At 37.6% G+C, this 15554-nt stretch overlaps 2 long non-coding RNA genes across 2 annotated transcripts; one reads left to right on the top strand and one right to left on the bottom strand.

Annotated features, from left to right (window-relative positions):
• Window positions 1–6188: 6188 nt before the first annotated feature.
• On the bottom strand, window positions 6189–13041 carry LOC103888833 (uncharacterized). Its single transcript, XR_653201.3, has 3 exons — window positions 12913–13041; window positions 9330–9463; window positions 6189–8216 (listed from the first exon to the last, which is right to left on the bottom strand). It is a non-coding gene; the product is annotated as an uncharacterized LOC103888833 (long non-coding RNA).
• On the top strand, window positions 8896–12640 carry LOC103889670 (uncharacterized). Its single transcript, XR_654037.3, has 3 exons — window positions 8896–9099; window positions 11722–11921; window positions 12409–12640. It is a non-coding gene; the product is annotated as an uncharacterized LOC103889670 (long non-coding RNA).
• Window positions 13042–15554: the final 2513 nt, after the last annotated feature.

Raw genomic sequence — 15554 nt, forward strand, 5'->3', positions numbered from 1 at the left:
AAAAAAGTTTAATTAGAACACTATACTATCTTGAATCTTAACACATCATTTGTGCAAATAAATTAATTCAAACCAACTGATATTTATTGACTTTATTAGCTATATTGTTAGTTGCTGCCAGGAGCCTAATGAGATATATGAGGATCTGACTGCTACAAAATTATTTGTCTACCATACAAAGCATGGAAAACCCATTGCCTTGAGTCAATAACAAGCTGAAAAACTTGTCCTTAGTTCCAATTGTAGCATTTACCTCATTAGCAGAAGAATTAACAGGGCATGTACTTTTAAGATTTTTGGGTGCTTGCAGATTACTCTTGATCACATGGAATTGACCTTTTCCGACTTTCCCCAAGCTGGACTAATTATAGCCATTTGTCGCTTAATGATGGGGATACATTCTAAGAAATGTGTCATGCTGTTAGGCAGTTTTGTCCTTGTTTGAACCTCATAGTGTGTATTTACAGAAAGAAACCTAGATTAATGGACTACTGTACACCTTGGCTATATGGTATATGGCCTATTTCTCCTAGGATACAAACCTGTACAGCATGTTACTGTATTGAATACTGTAAGCAATTGTTACAGAATGGTATTTGTGTATCTAGACATTAAAAAGGTATAGTAAAAGTAGTATTATAATCATATATATGTACATATATATGCATGTGTGTATGAATTTTCTAGTTGATTTATTCCTTATATGTAAACTTTAGCTTCTTTTTGTTAAGAAATAGTCTTAAGTGATAAATAGCAGAGACCCATCTGGGGTCACAGTGACTGGTTGAGACCCTGATTAAGCTACTCACTAGCCATGTGACATTGGACAGGTTACTTAACCTCCGTTTTTCTTTCCGCATCTAATAAATGAGAATAAAAATAAGCATTATCTCTGAGGGTTGATAGAAGAATCAAATGAAATAGTATTATAAAGCACACAGAGCACTGTTCTAAACAGGTGTTAAATAAATTCACAATTTGGCCTCGGATAATTTCTTCTGACTCTACGAAATGAAAGTCAGTGAAATAAATACACTCTCACTTTTTCATAACTTCTAGTCCAACAAATATACTTACAGATTTACATGCTCAGCTGCAAAATGATCACAAACAATTTGAGTACTTTTATAAGGGAAAAATGAGGTTAAAATAATAACTCCTGTAAAACACATGATGTGAATGCTTCAATGTGTCAAAATGTTGTTCTTCATTTAAACACTTAGATAATTTTTTATAGTTTCCATCCACATGTGTCAGAATGAAACCTCACAGGCTATATTTTACTAAAATTATTTTGTAGGTGTCAAGAATGTGGACGCTTGAATTCAATCTATCTACTGAAGATTATCTGTTTGCCAGCAGCCCCACCTTGCACCACTTTTAGAATCAGTGAACTCTCTGGGGGATATTTTTTTAAAAATTAACTGTGATGTATTTAATTAGAGAAACAGAATAAAGATATTTTTCAAAAATAATACATACAATTACTCAAAATTCTAGACATGACATTTGTGCTGTTGATTTGCTGAACAGCACAGTTGATAATCAGAAAATTTGGACCTCTTCGCTGTCAACTTAGAACAATGTCATTTCTTAGAGTGACGGCAGAATGGATGCTTAAAGATAATAAATTCATTAATCTTACCTTCCTCACAGTTCAAGTGAATAATGAAATGTGAATAAGTGACTCAAAAAGATAAAATTAAACTCACCACCAGATGTCTCCACTTTGTAAGGCAATTAACCAAACAAAAAAGAGGTGATTCAAAGGGAGAGTTGATTTAAGGCAGTGTTCTTGTCTGCAGTGATTTGTACCCCCTGGGGACATATAGGCTACTACCGTCTTTCAGTGGGTAGAAGCCAGGGTTGCCTGTAAATATTCTACAATGAACAGAACAGCCCTCCGTAATAAAGAACCATCTAACCCAGAACATCAAAACGTTTTTTATGTGAGATTATAAAAGATTATAAGAAAAAACAGGTATGAAACTAAACCCTGTTTTCTCCCAGCACCCTCTAGATATCTCTATTATAGGCCCAATAACATAACATTCTTTATTAATATAATATCATTTCCATTTTTCTTGAGTGTCATCCTCACCAGGTGATGATGTCTTATTGAGAACCTGACCAAGGTCATTTCTATCTCTGTATGCCTACTGCTTCCTAGAGTGTGTGGCATGTGGTACATACTCCATAGCTTGTCAAATGAATGATTTCATGAATTAATCATAATAAGGTATAGACTCTAAGTGGAGCAAGAATAAACTCTACATTGAAGAAAGATGTGTTTCAGAATCTATCAATCCTAAGTGTAATGGAAGCTGGTGGCATTAGCAAGCAGCCAGGGCCTAGTGGTAACAGGTGGTGTAGGTTGTTAGAAAGAAAATGGAGACGTTAGCAAAATTTTGAAGGAGGATGTCAGGCAAGAACATTATACACAATTGAGTTGTTCGGAATTCCTTCTTGAAAAAACTAAAACTTTTATTTAGATTAAAATATAAAATTGCTGGATGGTACTTGGCAATACCATCCAGGCATTTCATATTTTAATCTAAATAAAAAGCTTCAAACAGGATTGTCAAAAGAACTGATTGATGGTCAACACTAAATATATATCTGTGTGTATTGATTCAAATATAAATACCAAATTAATAATAACTATAAAATTTGGAGTATGTAAAATAATAAAACTGAAAAAGTAAAAATACTGTAATGAATAATAAGTTAGAAGGTCTCAGAGGAAATTGAAAGAAGTGTTAGATTTCTTAACTATACAGTTGAATAAATCACAGATGTAAAATTGTAGGTTAAAATAACTACAAATTCTTAGTGTCATTTACGATTTTTTTCTAAATTTTGGGGAGATGAGAGAAACTATATTTTGGAGGGTAGAATCATTTATTTTCATTTACATAACTACATTTATATTGAGTATTATTCTGTTAAATTTGACAAAATATTCAATATTTTGTATTTAAAAATCATCCAAAGTATAACATTTCCCTGGAGCCTTTCTTTTTTTTCTTCCAATCATCACCCACTAACCCATTCAACCATCTATCCATGTAGGTTTATAGGAAGATACTTGGAATGCTGTTTGTGCCATGTTACTTATGCTATTTTTGCATGGTTGAATTTGGAGCTATTTTTAAATTTTATATTTTTATTTTTTCACAAATTATTTATTTATAATGAGCATTATTGATTTAGAAAAAACAATGTATTACACATCTTCGTTTTAAACTTTATTTTTTTTAATTTACTCAGTCTACTGATTCAAATGTTGATCTCTTCTGAAAATACCCTCATAGACACACCCAGAAATAATATTTGATAAGCCATCTTGGCATTCCTTAGCTTAGTCAAATTGACATAAAATCAACTATCATACTATGAGTAGTAGCAGTGTGAATGATACCTTTTCTTGTATTCTTTCATACTTTTTATTTTAAAAAGTTACATTTTCCATGAGGAGAAAACATTTAATAGTTCATTCTGCAGGATCTATGTAGAAAGGACTTCTGTCATTCATTCAGAAGACAACTGCTAGAACAGAAAAAAATTGAGGAAACACAGAACACAGACCTTCATTTCTGCTTCTCTTTTCTTTGGCTGAATCCCAAACAGCTAAGCCCAGTAATATTGGCTTGGACAACCAGATGTTCTCTTTCACTTGTACTCTCACTTTGACTTCTGGGCTAAGTGGTAATTTTGTGGAGTCTAAGAGAAGTATGGAGTTGGGGGAAAATTACTTAGAAACAAAATCAAAGGAAGCCATAAAAGTAAATACCCTGTGTTAAACTGCATCTGTCATAAAGGAATGTAACAAAGCTTGCAAACTCTGGAGTGATGAAGAGGCACCAGGCTTTGTGCTGAGTTCACTCATTTCTCTCAGCTATTAAATATAGTCAAGTATCTGTGCTCCTTCTTGACTCTAAATGAAGCTTCCTCCACTCCCTTTAGATTCATTTATTATGCAGTGAGACATTTATTTTTTTTCTTTGGAAGAAGGGACTAATATACTTGCACAGGCCAGCTTTTGTTTATTCGTCTGCACCAACAAACTTGCAAAGTCGTCCTCTTGAAAAGGTAAAATCACCTATGCATAGGTGAGGGAAGAGGACACTTACCTGGAAAATTACTGCTTGTTACAAATGTGAACTCCATAGACTGTCTAAGGCAAAGCTACTGAAAGCTTCATTCTTAAGGATGAACTTAAGGATCATTCTTAAGGATCAACTTATGTTGAGTATAAAATAACACTGGAGAAATTTGCCAAGTTTAATTGGGAATTTTTAAAAAATCGAGTCACCTCTAAATAATTATATAAAGTGTGAGTTAACTGGATACTTGGAGAATCCTCTTCTTCACTGAAAGAGATGAGATCCTATGACTCTAAGCTTAAAACCCTTCACTGGATGCTGATGGCCCCTGGTTCCTAAAGGGACCATTGCAGGTCCAAAGTGAGGTGAGGAAATGAAGGAGAATGGAAGGGGGTTTCCATGAAGCTAGATTTTTTCCCAATCTAATATATTTATGGTTTGCCAAATAATGCTGTCCTCCTCCCTGCCAACACACACACCAAGTACCCACTTCCTAATCCCCAGAACCTGTGCTCAATTACTGTGTTATCTTCCATGGCAAAGGGACTTTGCAGATGGGATTAAGTTAAAGCTGTGGAGGCAGGGAATTTATCTTGGATTATTCAAATGGGGCTATATGAATCCTTTAAAGTGGAGAACGTCTCTCAGTTTTCGTCAGAGAAAGGGATGTGATTACGGAAAGGGGATCAGAGTGATGTGATGTGAAAGGGACTTATCTATCCCATCCTTGCTGGCTTCTCATGGGGGAAGGCACCATGAGTCATGGTATAAGAGCAGCCTCTGCAAGCCAGAAAAGGCAAGAAACAGAGTTCCTCCTAGAGCTTTCAGAGTGGAGTGCAGCCCTGCCAACACCTTGGTTTTAGCTGAGGGAGACCCATGTCCGACCTATGATCCCATATACTGTACAATAATAAAGTTGTGCTACTTTAAACCACGAAGTTTGTGGTCATTTGTTATGGCAGCAACAGAAAACTAATACAATATTTTTATTGTTTTTTGTCATATCATGTCTTTTGACTTTGTAATTTAAAGTGTTCTCTTTTTATCTGTGAAATGATTTAAAATGATAATATATGTGAATGTGTGTGTGTGTGTGTGTGTGTGTGTGTTTATGTCTGTGTTTGGACGGTGGTGTTATTTCTAGTTTATTTCTTCCTTGCCAAAATAAAATATAATTATCCTGTGTTAATCCTCTAATCTGAATTCTCCACTCCTTCTGCCTTACATGTATCTCTTCCTCCTTTCTTCCCTTTCTTCTTTTTTTAAAATTGTGTTATGAAATTTAACTGTTGACACATAGAATAAAGTCCCTGCTTCTTGTCCATGATGCATTCTATGTATAGGGCTCTTCTAATCCGGTCCCTCCTTCCAGTTGCACACCCACCCCCAACTCTTTACTTTATCCTCTAATACGGTGAATCTCAGACTTCCCAGTGATCACAATTCGTCTGGTACTTGTGAAGATGCACACACCCACTTCCCACCATGCACCTGCTGAATCAGCATCTCCCAGAGAGGGATCTGAAAAGCTATGTATTTAGCAAGGCATATAGTCATTAGTTAATTATGAGAAACACAGTTTTATTAGCAGCACCAAACCTAATATCCCCTGTATGTGCTATGCCCTCCCCACAACCCATTCATGCCTCTAATCAGGTCTCCTTCTGCTAGAATTGCCTCACTCCTCTCCTTCTTCCCATTCTGGTTCCTTCCCTGACTTTACCAGGCCATCTTCTCTTCCTAATTGATGTTATTTGATCCAGATTCTCACTTCCTGCGAGTCCCCTAGCTGATCCTCTATCTTCAAATCATGTAGAGCATTCACATAAATGATGATGGCTGCATTTACCATATTGTCCCGTAATCATCTGTTTGTCAGTCTTTCTTCATCAGCAAGATTGTGTCCTTGGATGCAGGGATTGTGCCTTGCTCACTTTTCTCCTCTAATGCCCAGCAAGTGCTGAAGATGTATTAGATGCTAAGCAAGTGCTTTCAAGAGGAATGAGTGAAAGAATGGTCACAGGAATGAATTAAATACTAAAGGCATCACATAATGAGCTAATTCTCTACTTTCTCTTTTTTAAGCACCATGCTCCTTTCAGTTAATAGCCTAAGGGGATTCAGTTTAGAGAGCCTGTCACAAATGTCCATATGAGAAAGGAAATCTGGTGTGTGGGGTTTCTGGGTTAGAAAGAAAGGAGTCATGCTATGCCAACTTTACCTTCAAAATGTATTTCACTTATTACTAAACACTTCTCACAACTCCATGGACAGCATGCCGGTCCAAGTGTCTGTCATTTCTTTGGCTTCCCAGTGGTTCTTGAATATAATAAGCACAGGGGCTTTTGCCCTGGCTACTCCCTCTGTCCTAGATAGTATTTATATGTGGTGGTATAAATCATGGCTCAATTCCTCTCAGAGAGGGTTTGCCAAAGTGACCTGTCTCAAATATTGCTCCTATCACAAGTGGTTTAATTTACCCCGCTATATTCTTTATTTTCTCTATAGTGCTTATATAGGATGTATATTTTATATATTTTTTTCTATCTTGCTAATAAGAATATAAGTTCCATGAAGGCAGAAATTTTGTCTGCTGTATTCACTGTTCTATCCCCAGGACTTAGAATCATTCCATGTATACAGCAGGTGTTCAGTACGGATATGTTGGATGTTGAATCTGGGTGTGGCAGAATATTCCAGTAGAACCAAGCAGCCTAGTCATTACATAATACAAGGTGCGATGCATGCATACGCTCGTCCCACCCAGGACACATCAGACATCGTAAGGTGGCATTTTAAATGCACCTTAATTTATATCTGCAATTGCTAAGACACAAAAATTTAATGAATATTTTCTTCCATGTTTTTTTACGTCTATTTGCTCAGAAAGCATGTGAGATTTTGCCTGTCCCTTGTTGCCGTCGTTTTCCCTTGTTAAAGTAGTCCCCCAGCCTACTGCCCGTTGCAGCCTGAGGGAACAAGGCTGGGTTTTTGTGGATGATGGTGTCCTAATGCAGGTCCACTTTAGTTTTTCCTATTCCTATGGTGATGCTGCTGAGGGCCAATTAAAAATAAACAAATTGGGGCGGGCACAGTGGCTCACTCCGGTAATCCCAGCACTTTGGGAGGCTGAGGCGGGCGGATCACGAAGTCAGGAGATCGAGACCATCCTGGCTAACACGGTGAAACCCCATCTCTACTAAAAATACAAAAAATTAACCGGGCGTGGTGGCGGGTGCCTGTAGTCCCAGCTACTAGGGAGGCTGAGGCAGGAGGATGGCGTGAACCCGAGAGGCAGAGCTTGCAGTGAGCCGAGATCGCACCACTGGACTCCAGCCTGGGCGACAGAGCGAGACTCCGTCTCAAAAAAAAAAAAAAAATAGAGGTGTGCCCTGAGCCATTGGAGTGGCAGGCATGGAAATCTCATTTAACTTTTACAACAGAGCCATTTGTTCCTTGTCCAGCCTCCTCCAGAATGCCGTCTTGTTTTGAATTCCTGGAGAGGTGTGGGGCAACCATCTGTATGATGTCACCCCAGGAACTGTTTTTCAACTGCATGGTATCTCTGTTATATCAAGTCTAGAACTTTGCTAACTTCAGGCATGTTATTATCTTCCTACCTAGGAGTCTCTCACTTCATTTTGCTCATGCCCTGGAGGGATTTCTGAACTCTGATCCATTTTTTTTTTCCCTCATCTTGAAGAGTTGTTTTTTTTTTTTCCTTCTAATACTATAAATGTAGCAATTGTAGTCTTGTCTCTTATATGTTGATTTCAATTCTTTGTTTTCCCCAGTTTTTCTTTCCTATCTTTGACGGCTTGAGATTATTTTCTAATCTGCAAGAATAAACTATATACCCCAGTGACCACTGTCATAGGCTATGTGGTTTTCTGTTTTGAGGTTTTGAGTTAGATTTCTGTTGCTTTCTGGTCAGCTCTGTACATCTCATAGCCCTGATGACATGGTAGTCACCGTGTCGTAGGTATCCTGTTCATTTGCTGGGCAGGAACAGCTGTCAGACAGTACATCTGATGGCTTTTCACAGAATCAGTCCTGCCTTTGAAATTATATTCTAAAAGCTCTTAGATGTCCATATCCACATTTCTTTGCCTGAAAAGAGAATAAAAGGAAAGAAAAAATATGTTGGATATATCAAAATCACAACAATTCTTTCTTCCCTCACCCATCCTTTCCATCTCCAAGTGCACTGTCCACAAGAGATACAATATGGACATGTGCTTTGAACTCATATGGCTGGAAAGAATAGAAGGGAAGTGGACGTAATCTTGCCTGAGACCATGGTTATCACGGGGTGAAAGCAGGATGAGTCTGGGCTACCAGAAAACCCAAAGTCAGTGTATGCTAATCTAAGGTGACTAACCTGTCCTAGTTTTCTTGAGATTTTCCCAGTTTTAGCACAGGAATTCATGTCTTGAGAAAACCAGGATGATTTATCGCCCTACAGAATCATTCAAACACAACTCTAAGTGCCTACTCTGTGCCCAGCATTGCCCTTCAGGTCACTCGTGGTTTGGTCAGCCAGTCCCGTAGCCTGTCCTCATCTGCATTTGTCTTTCTTATGTTTCCATAAACCTTTAGAGGTTGCACTTGTGTTAACAATTTCACATTCATGCCTGGGCTTGGTCTTCCTGAATGTTTGACCCTGTTAATTTGATTTTATTCTCTGACACGAACTTGGGCTGCCATAAATCCAAAATGAAAATGCTGTTTGGAGTCACAATGAAAATGGAATGCGAAAAGATTCTGGAGAAGACAAAATAACCCACAGAAAAGAAGTACGGAAGGCAGGGGTAGCAAGGCGGAGCTGTGCCCTGTCACAGCACGCAGAGAATGCCCATGGATTTTCACAAATGCTGGTAAAATGTGAAAAGCAGGTGTTTCTTTTTTCTTCAATCTGAGCTTCAAGCTAATATGGGCACTCAACTAAATCCCTCCCGGGTCCTGAAACAGTATGCGGTTTTGGATTTCAAAGGTAATTATTGCTGAATTCATTGTATGGCCAGTGCACCTGCCAGGTAGACATTATGAAAGAGCCTGCAGGGGGCCACCAAGAGAATTTGGAGGACAATTTCTCCATCACAAAACCCCTTTGAAAGCCTATTAAGGCATCAAGTGCCAGGAATGGAGTTGAACATATTCATAATACAGTTAACAATGCAAATGAAGCAACAGTTCCAGGTCAGAGAAAATTCCAATGCTCACCTGAGAAATTCAGGCTCCATTGTATTTTGTCTGTCCTGCAATTGACTCACAGTGAGTTATCTTGTACAAAAGTGGCATACTTGCATATTTAGATCCTGGCTGGGATAAGCAAGAGAAATACATGTTCTGGCTTTCTGAAATGAAATTGAGAGAGAAAGAAGGGGCACTTATTGCTCAATATGCTCATTTATTCATTAAAAATACAAGTATGTACATCTCCCAGGCCTTCATTGGGCAACTGCCCTTGGGAGAAAATAGAGACAAATAGCAATAATAAAAAGCCAGCAGCCCTGTCCTGGTGGAACTTAAGGTCTGGTGGGAGAATCAGAAATAAATGGAATAATTACCCAAGTTAATATAAAATTGCAAATGTAATAAGACCCTCAAGAAGAGGTACCAGGATTTCTGAAAGCACAGAATAGAAGAATTGGAACCAGTTGGGGGATTCCCTGAGAAACTGAAATTAGGCTGAGGTGGGCAGTGTTCACACTTGCTCACTGCCTAATCTGGGACAGCACTGCCGACAGCTTGACCTGCATTTCTCCAAGTCTCCACAACTAATTTTGTAGGTAGACATTGTCCTTTCACACCCTCCATAATCTTATGAGAAGTGTTTAATAACCTTAGGAAGAATACTCCACCATTGTCAGTAACCGTAAGGGGAATGGCCCATCACCCTTGGTAACCTTAGGAGAAATACCTCATAATAATCAGTAACCTAAGGAAGAATATTTTATTACAGTCCTAGAATAGAGGCTCCCTGAACAACCTCTCTTTTGTACCTCTGTAACTATTCCTGTACTGCAAAAGTCCAAATCCCGCATAGAGTAGCAACTCAGATATTAGTCAAATTAATTTATTTATTCCCACCCTACAGATTAGAAAAATGTGGCCTAGAAAGGTTAACTAGTGTGCTGAAAGCCATATAGCTAGTAAGAGGCAGAGCCATGATCACTACCAAGCTCTCTGTGTCCAGAATAAAAGGGAGTGGCATTCAGATTAGAGGGCACAGCAAGAGCCTCATGCATATTCCTGCAAAGGACAAGGATTTGCTGCCTTTCCTGTACATCCCTAAAGAGAAGGACCGTCAACTCCTCCTTCTGGTCATCTGTATTTCCCCTGATAGCAGAATCTAGGCAGTGTTTTTCGCCTTCATGGTTGAGAAACACATGTCGGCAAATGGTAGAGAGAGGGCTGTGCTGCTTTGAGACACGGGCTCCCAAGATCACCTGTCTTGCTGATAAAAGTACAGGTAAGCCTGTCAGATAAGCCTCCTGCTGCAATGACTGAGGTCTCCAGCTCTGGATTGCTTGCTGTGGACAATTCCTCTTGGAAAACCATGTAAGCACCTTTTGAAAACCACACAACACTGAGAAGCTTCCTTCCAACAGAAGCACAAAAACTGGAAACCTTGAGGCTTCACCCACGTGGATTAAGTAAAATGTTTTAAATGACTCGGAGGCTACTTATAAAAAAACAATTTACATAAGTTGATGTTCGAGGAGGGTAGAGAGGGTGGTTTTAATTTTTTCAAAACTTTCCTCTCAGTTTTAATACTGGCAGTGGCCTCAAAGAAGCAACTCCTTTTAATAAAAGATGCTTGTAAATTTATTGAGACAGAATCCAGTTGACCCTATTTCAGGAGAACCTCTGGGGCCTCCCACATACAGCCGTCGTGAGTGCTGAGGAGCCTGGGATTTGAGTTGCTGGAGGAGTACATTCTCCATGACTCATGCTTTCTGGGCTCTGAGATGCTCCAATTCATTTCAGAGTATTTAATTTCTAAAAGTATTCAAGGTTTTGTTAAAGATCTAAACAGTGCTTAGAAATTTTTACCCTGGTTTACCTTGATGAAAATGAACCTGGGAGGACTGAGGTGCAAGCATACAACAATCACACACACACACAAAAGACAAATACTAAGCTCATCAATGTGGCCCAGACAGGAAAAAGGTCATAAATATAAAATCATGGATTATAATGTGGTTACATATATTTACTTATTTTATTGTCCTTGTTTTTTTAAGAGGTGATATGTGAATATGGCAAATATTTTAAACAGATTAAAATTATTTTCTAATTAGAGATAATTCTCTCTCCTTCTCTCTCATGTCACCCAGTTTTCCATTTACCCTCCAAAAAGATAGCAACATAATGAATTTCTTCTAGACTCTTCCAGAAATATGTGTTGTCCATTTAAACATATATTTTCCGTCCTCTAACATATACTTTTATACATGGATATAGTATGTGGACAGTATTATGCATTTTGATGTTTAGTTAATAATAAATCTTTTGAGGTACCCACTTCAATAATAATAATAACAACAGCAGCAAACAAACCCATATAGAGTATGTGTCTAAGCCTGGCACTTTTCTAAATTCTTTTCAGATAATCCCTACATCTTCTGGGAGAGGTGCAAGTATCAAACAGTTGGAGACACAAGGAAAGGGTGGTATAATGCAGAAAGTGACTTGAACAAATTTACACAGAAGGCAGTGAAGTGTGATTCAAATTCAAGCAGTCTAGACTGTGCCCCACACAACTCTGCAGCATAACCTTGCAGTATGAAAATGATGCCTCTCATGCAGGTATGCCTTATTTTTTTAAGAGCTGCATAATATTCCTTTGCATGGATGTATCATTGATTTATTTTGTTCACTGTTAGTGATGTCTTAGACTTTTTCCTACAGTTTGCCACTGTGAGCAATGTTTCAATTTTTGAATATTTCACCATGCTTTTGAACCCATACTAACCGCACATCTTTGTAAAATCAATTAATCAATTTATAGTAGTAGATTTATAGGCTTTTTAAACACCAAAAGCTTATTTTCTTCTTACTAGTAGAGAGATATGGATGGGACTTACTGAAACAAGACATATAATGCATCTCTATTCTTTCAGCCAAATCAAAATGGCCCCATCAAAGTGCAAGTGCTCACTAAATATTCGTTAAATGAAAGAATTAAATAGAAAAAGCTGCCATTTAAAAACATTATCACAATGCAAAAAAATGTTGATTTATAAGGTCTCATTAACTTTATGCAATTAAAGCAACCATTATCCTCATTTTACAGATCAGGGATATGAGATCCAGTGACCTACCTAAAGTTTCAAAGGAAAGATGTAACAGAGCCATCTCTGAACTTCTGCTCTTGGGGATCTACATGCTCTTTCCACTAGTTCTGACATTAGCAGGTGTTTGACCCAGGACTTGCCCAACTTGGTTTCCATTTGTATAGAACTAATGCCAAATTTCAAAAGAAAATATTACATACCATAATCAATAAAAACAAAATATCAAACATGTATTATGTGGGAAAGACTGAGATAAATACTTGGCATTGCATTACCTCAATACTGTTGGCAACCATCCCACGAGCCTCATGCAATTACTGCTACCACTTTGCAGATGAGAAAAAGAAAATTGATGCTAAGCAAAGTTTAGTAACTTGCCCAATATCACAAGAAGTAGTGACAGAGGAAGACTTAGCTCACATTTGAATGTCTCCAAATCCCAAATTCCAAAGCCTCGTGCTCACTTTTTTACTGGAAGTTAAAATAAATATTATGACAGATACCTTTTTAAAACCTTAAAGATGATATGTATTGGTTGTACTGATTCCTGAATGCATCTGTATTTCCTAAGGCTTTTCTGTCCTTTATTTTCAAGAGTCTTCCACATACCTCTTAGGGAATCTGTCTCAGCTAGTATTATAATGAGAACTATCATATAGCAAATATTTAGCTGCTTAATAAATAACTACATATTTTTAAAAAAATGACAAACTCACCAGAATTGGCCTTTACTTAATAATCACAAACACCAAGCTTATGAATATTTCATGCTCACTTCTTTCTGCTGAGAGTGTGAGCATCCTGCATTTCTATAGCTACAGATTATGCAGGGAGCAATGGAAACCATATGTTTTGTGTGTTTTCTTTAACAATTTGATGATGGAAGAACACCTGGCAGTGTTGGAGATAATGTAAGAAATGGTCGCCTTTTGTTATTTGAGTGCTTGAAATAAAAATCTCAAATGGCAAGTTGTAATCCAAACCACAGTAATTATAGAAGACAGTACAAAAAGGTATACATTTTAAACTCATAAATCTAAATGAGTCTATCTGCAAGTAAGTAAACTTTATTCAATTTTCCACAGCAACTACCCCATCAACACTATCACCCAAAACACTGATGACATGGTACTGCTCAAATGTTGGAAACTTTAAATTTTGAGTTCAATTGTTTCTTTCTTTGTTCCTTCCTTTCTTCCTTCAATCAATGAATGTTAGAGTTGTTTTTAAGTGATCTCAAGAAGTACACAGTTCAATGAATATAAGGAGTAAGAAACCTAAATGAAGGATAGGAAGATGGAGAAGTCTTCCTCTAAGATGGAATGTTTAAATCTGGATGAGGGGATTGGTAAGAGTTTACCAGGCAGAAGGGTAGAACTCAGAGGAGGTTACAGGCATGGGAATAACCCACAGAAAGAAGCAGGTACTTTCTAGAAATCGGAGGGAAGCCAGAGTGGCAATTGCTTTGTGACAAGGGGAGTGGCAACATGAGGCGGGCAGAAGCAGATAACGCAGAGCCTTGTAAAGCATAATAAAGAGTTTGAACATTCGTTCAAGAACAGTCAGAAGCCATTGAAGGGTGTGAAGCTAGTGATAGACAGAATCTGACTCAGGATTGTCAAGATTATTCTGGATGAGGGGAGACAGGAAGAGGAAGGGAGAGAGGTAACTTAGGACATAAGTGCAGTAACTCAGATAAAACATTGTGTTGGCCTGGAGACCTGGTCCGGAAGAGTGACAGTGAGCTGGAAAGAGGTTGGTGGACTGGAGAGATATTACAAAAATGAAATATACAGACAAGAGTGATTGATCAGGTGTTGGCAGTGAAAGAGGAAGATGTCAAGACTGACTTAGAGATGCATGACTTGACAAGCTGCAGACATGGAGATCCGTTTTGAACTTTATGACATTATTTCAAAATTCTCTATTTTCTCTCCTGTGAATATTTAGCAAAAAGAAAAAAGCCTGTAGACCATTTTCAAGTTGTGCTTAATCAAGCCAAGACATGTGCCCGCCTCATCAGGGTGAGGAACGCCCTCTGTGTTCATTTTACTGCTCTATTTTCAGTGCCTGGTGTAGCGTAGGGAGGGATAGAGTAGGTGTCCAATCATGAGTCTATACTAGGAGATGAGATGTATTCCTAGCTGGGTTATAAGAATCTTGAGGAGGAAGGCTTCTCTGTCTTTATCCTCCATTTTTTTCTGTCCTTCTTTATTTCCTTCTAAACTTTTTCCTAAGTTACTCATTTGTGAGTTATTTTACAGAGTTAAACAAATTGATACTAAAGTCCATATAGGAAAACAAATGTTATGAATAACCACAAAAAAATTAACAGAAAAGAAAGGTGTTCTTTCTTTTCTGAAGAGAGTAGCCCTAAAGTAGGGCTCTAGGTGGAGTAGCGCTAGAAGACATTAAAACACACTATAAAGCCACTATACTTAAATCAACATGGTTCAGGTACATGAATAAACTAATAGACCAGTGGAATAGAAGAGAAGACCGACGGATAGTCCCAAGTACCCGTGCAAATTTATTATATAATAAAGGTAGCATCTCAAAGCATTGAGGTAAAGAAGAAAATTTTAATAAATGGTGTTGGGGCAACTGGGTAGCCACTTGGAAAAAAGTAAAATTAGGTCCATCTTTTACACTATATACAAGAATAGATCCAAATAACACCCAAATTTTTTAAAGTGAGACTATACAAGTACTAGAAGAAAACATGCACAAACTCCATTTTAACCATGGTGCAGAGAAAGGTTTTGTAATTATGACTGCCTATCCAAATGCGATACAAGAAAAGATGGATACATTTTACTAATGAAAAAATAACTACATGAAAAAGCAAACAAAACAAAAATGAAGTCAAAACACAACTGAAAACTGGGAGTAAATATGTACAACGTATGCTGCAATTGAAGCACAAATATAGGCATTTTATATACATATGTATGAATAATTCTTAAAATTTGAGGTGCAAAAAGAAAAAAAATCTGATTTTTTTTAAAATGAGGGATGACAGGAACAATTACGGAAACACACAAAGATGCAAAAATGTTCTTGAAACATATGAAGGACCAATCACTCATAGTTTGAGAAATGAAAATAAAAATACTGACATGCAACTTATCACGTATCAGACTGG

The sequence above is a fragment of the Pongo abelii genome, chromosome 21 (genome assembly GCF_028885655.2).
Source record: "Pongo abelii isolate AG06213 chromosome 21, NHGRI_mPonAbe1-v2.0_pri, whole genome shotgun sequence".
Lineage (NCBI taxonomy): Eukaryota > Metazoa > Chordata > Mammalia > Primates > Hominidae > Pongo > Pongo abelii.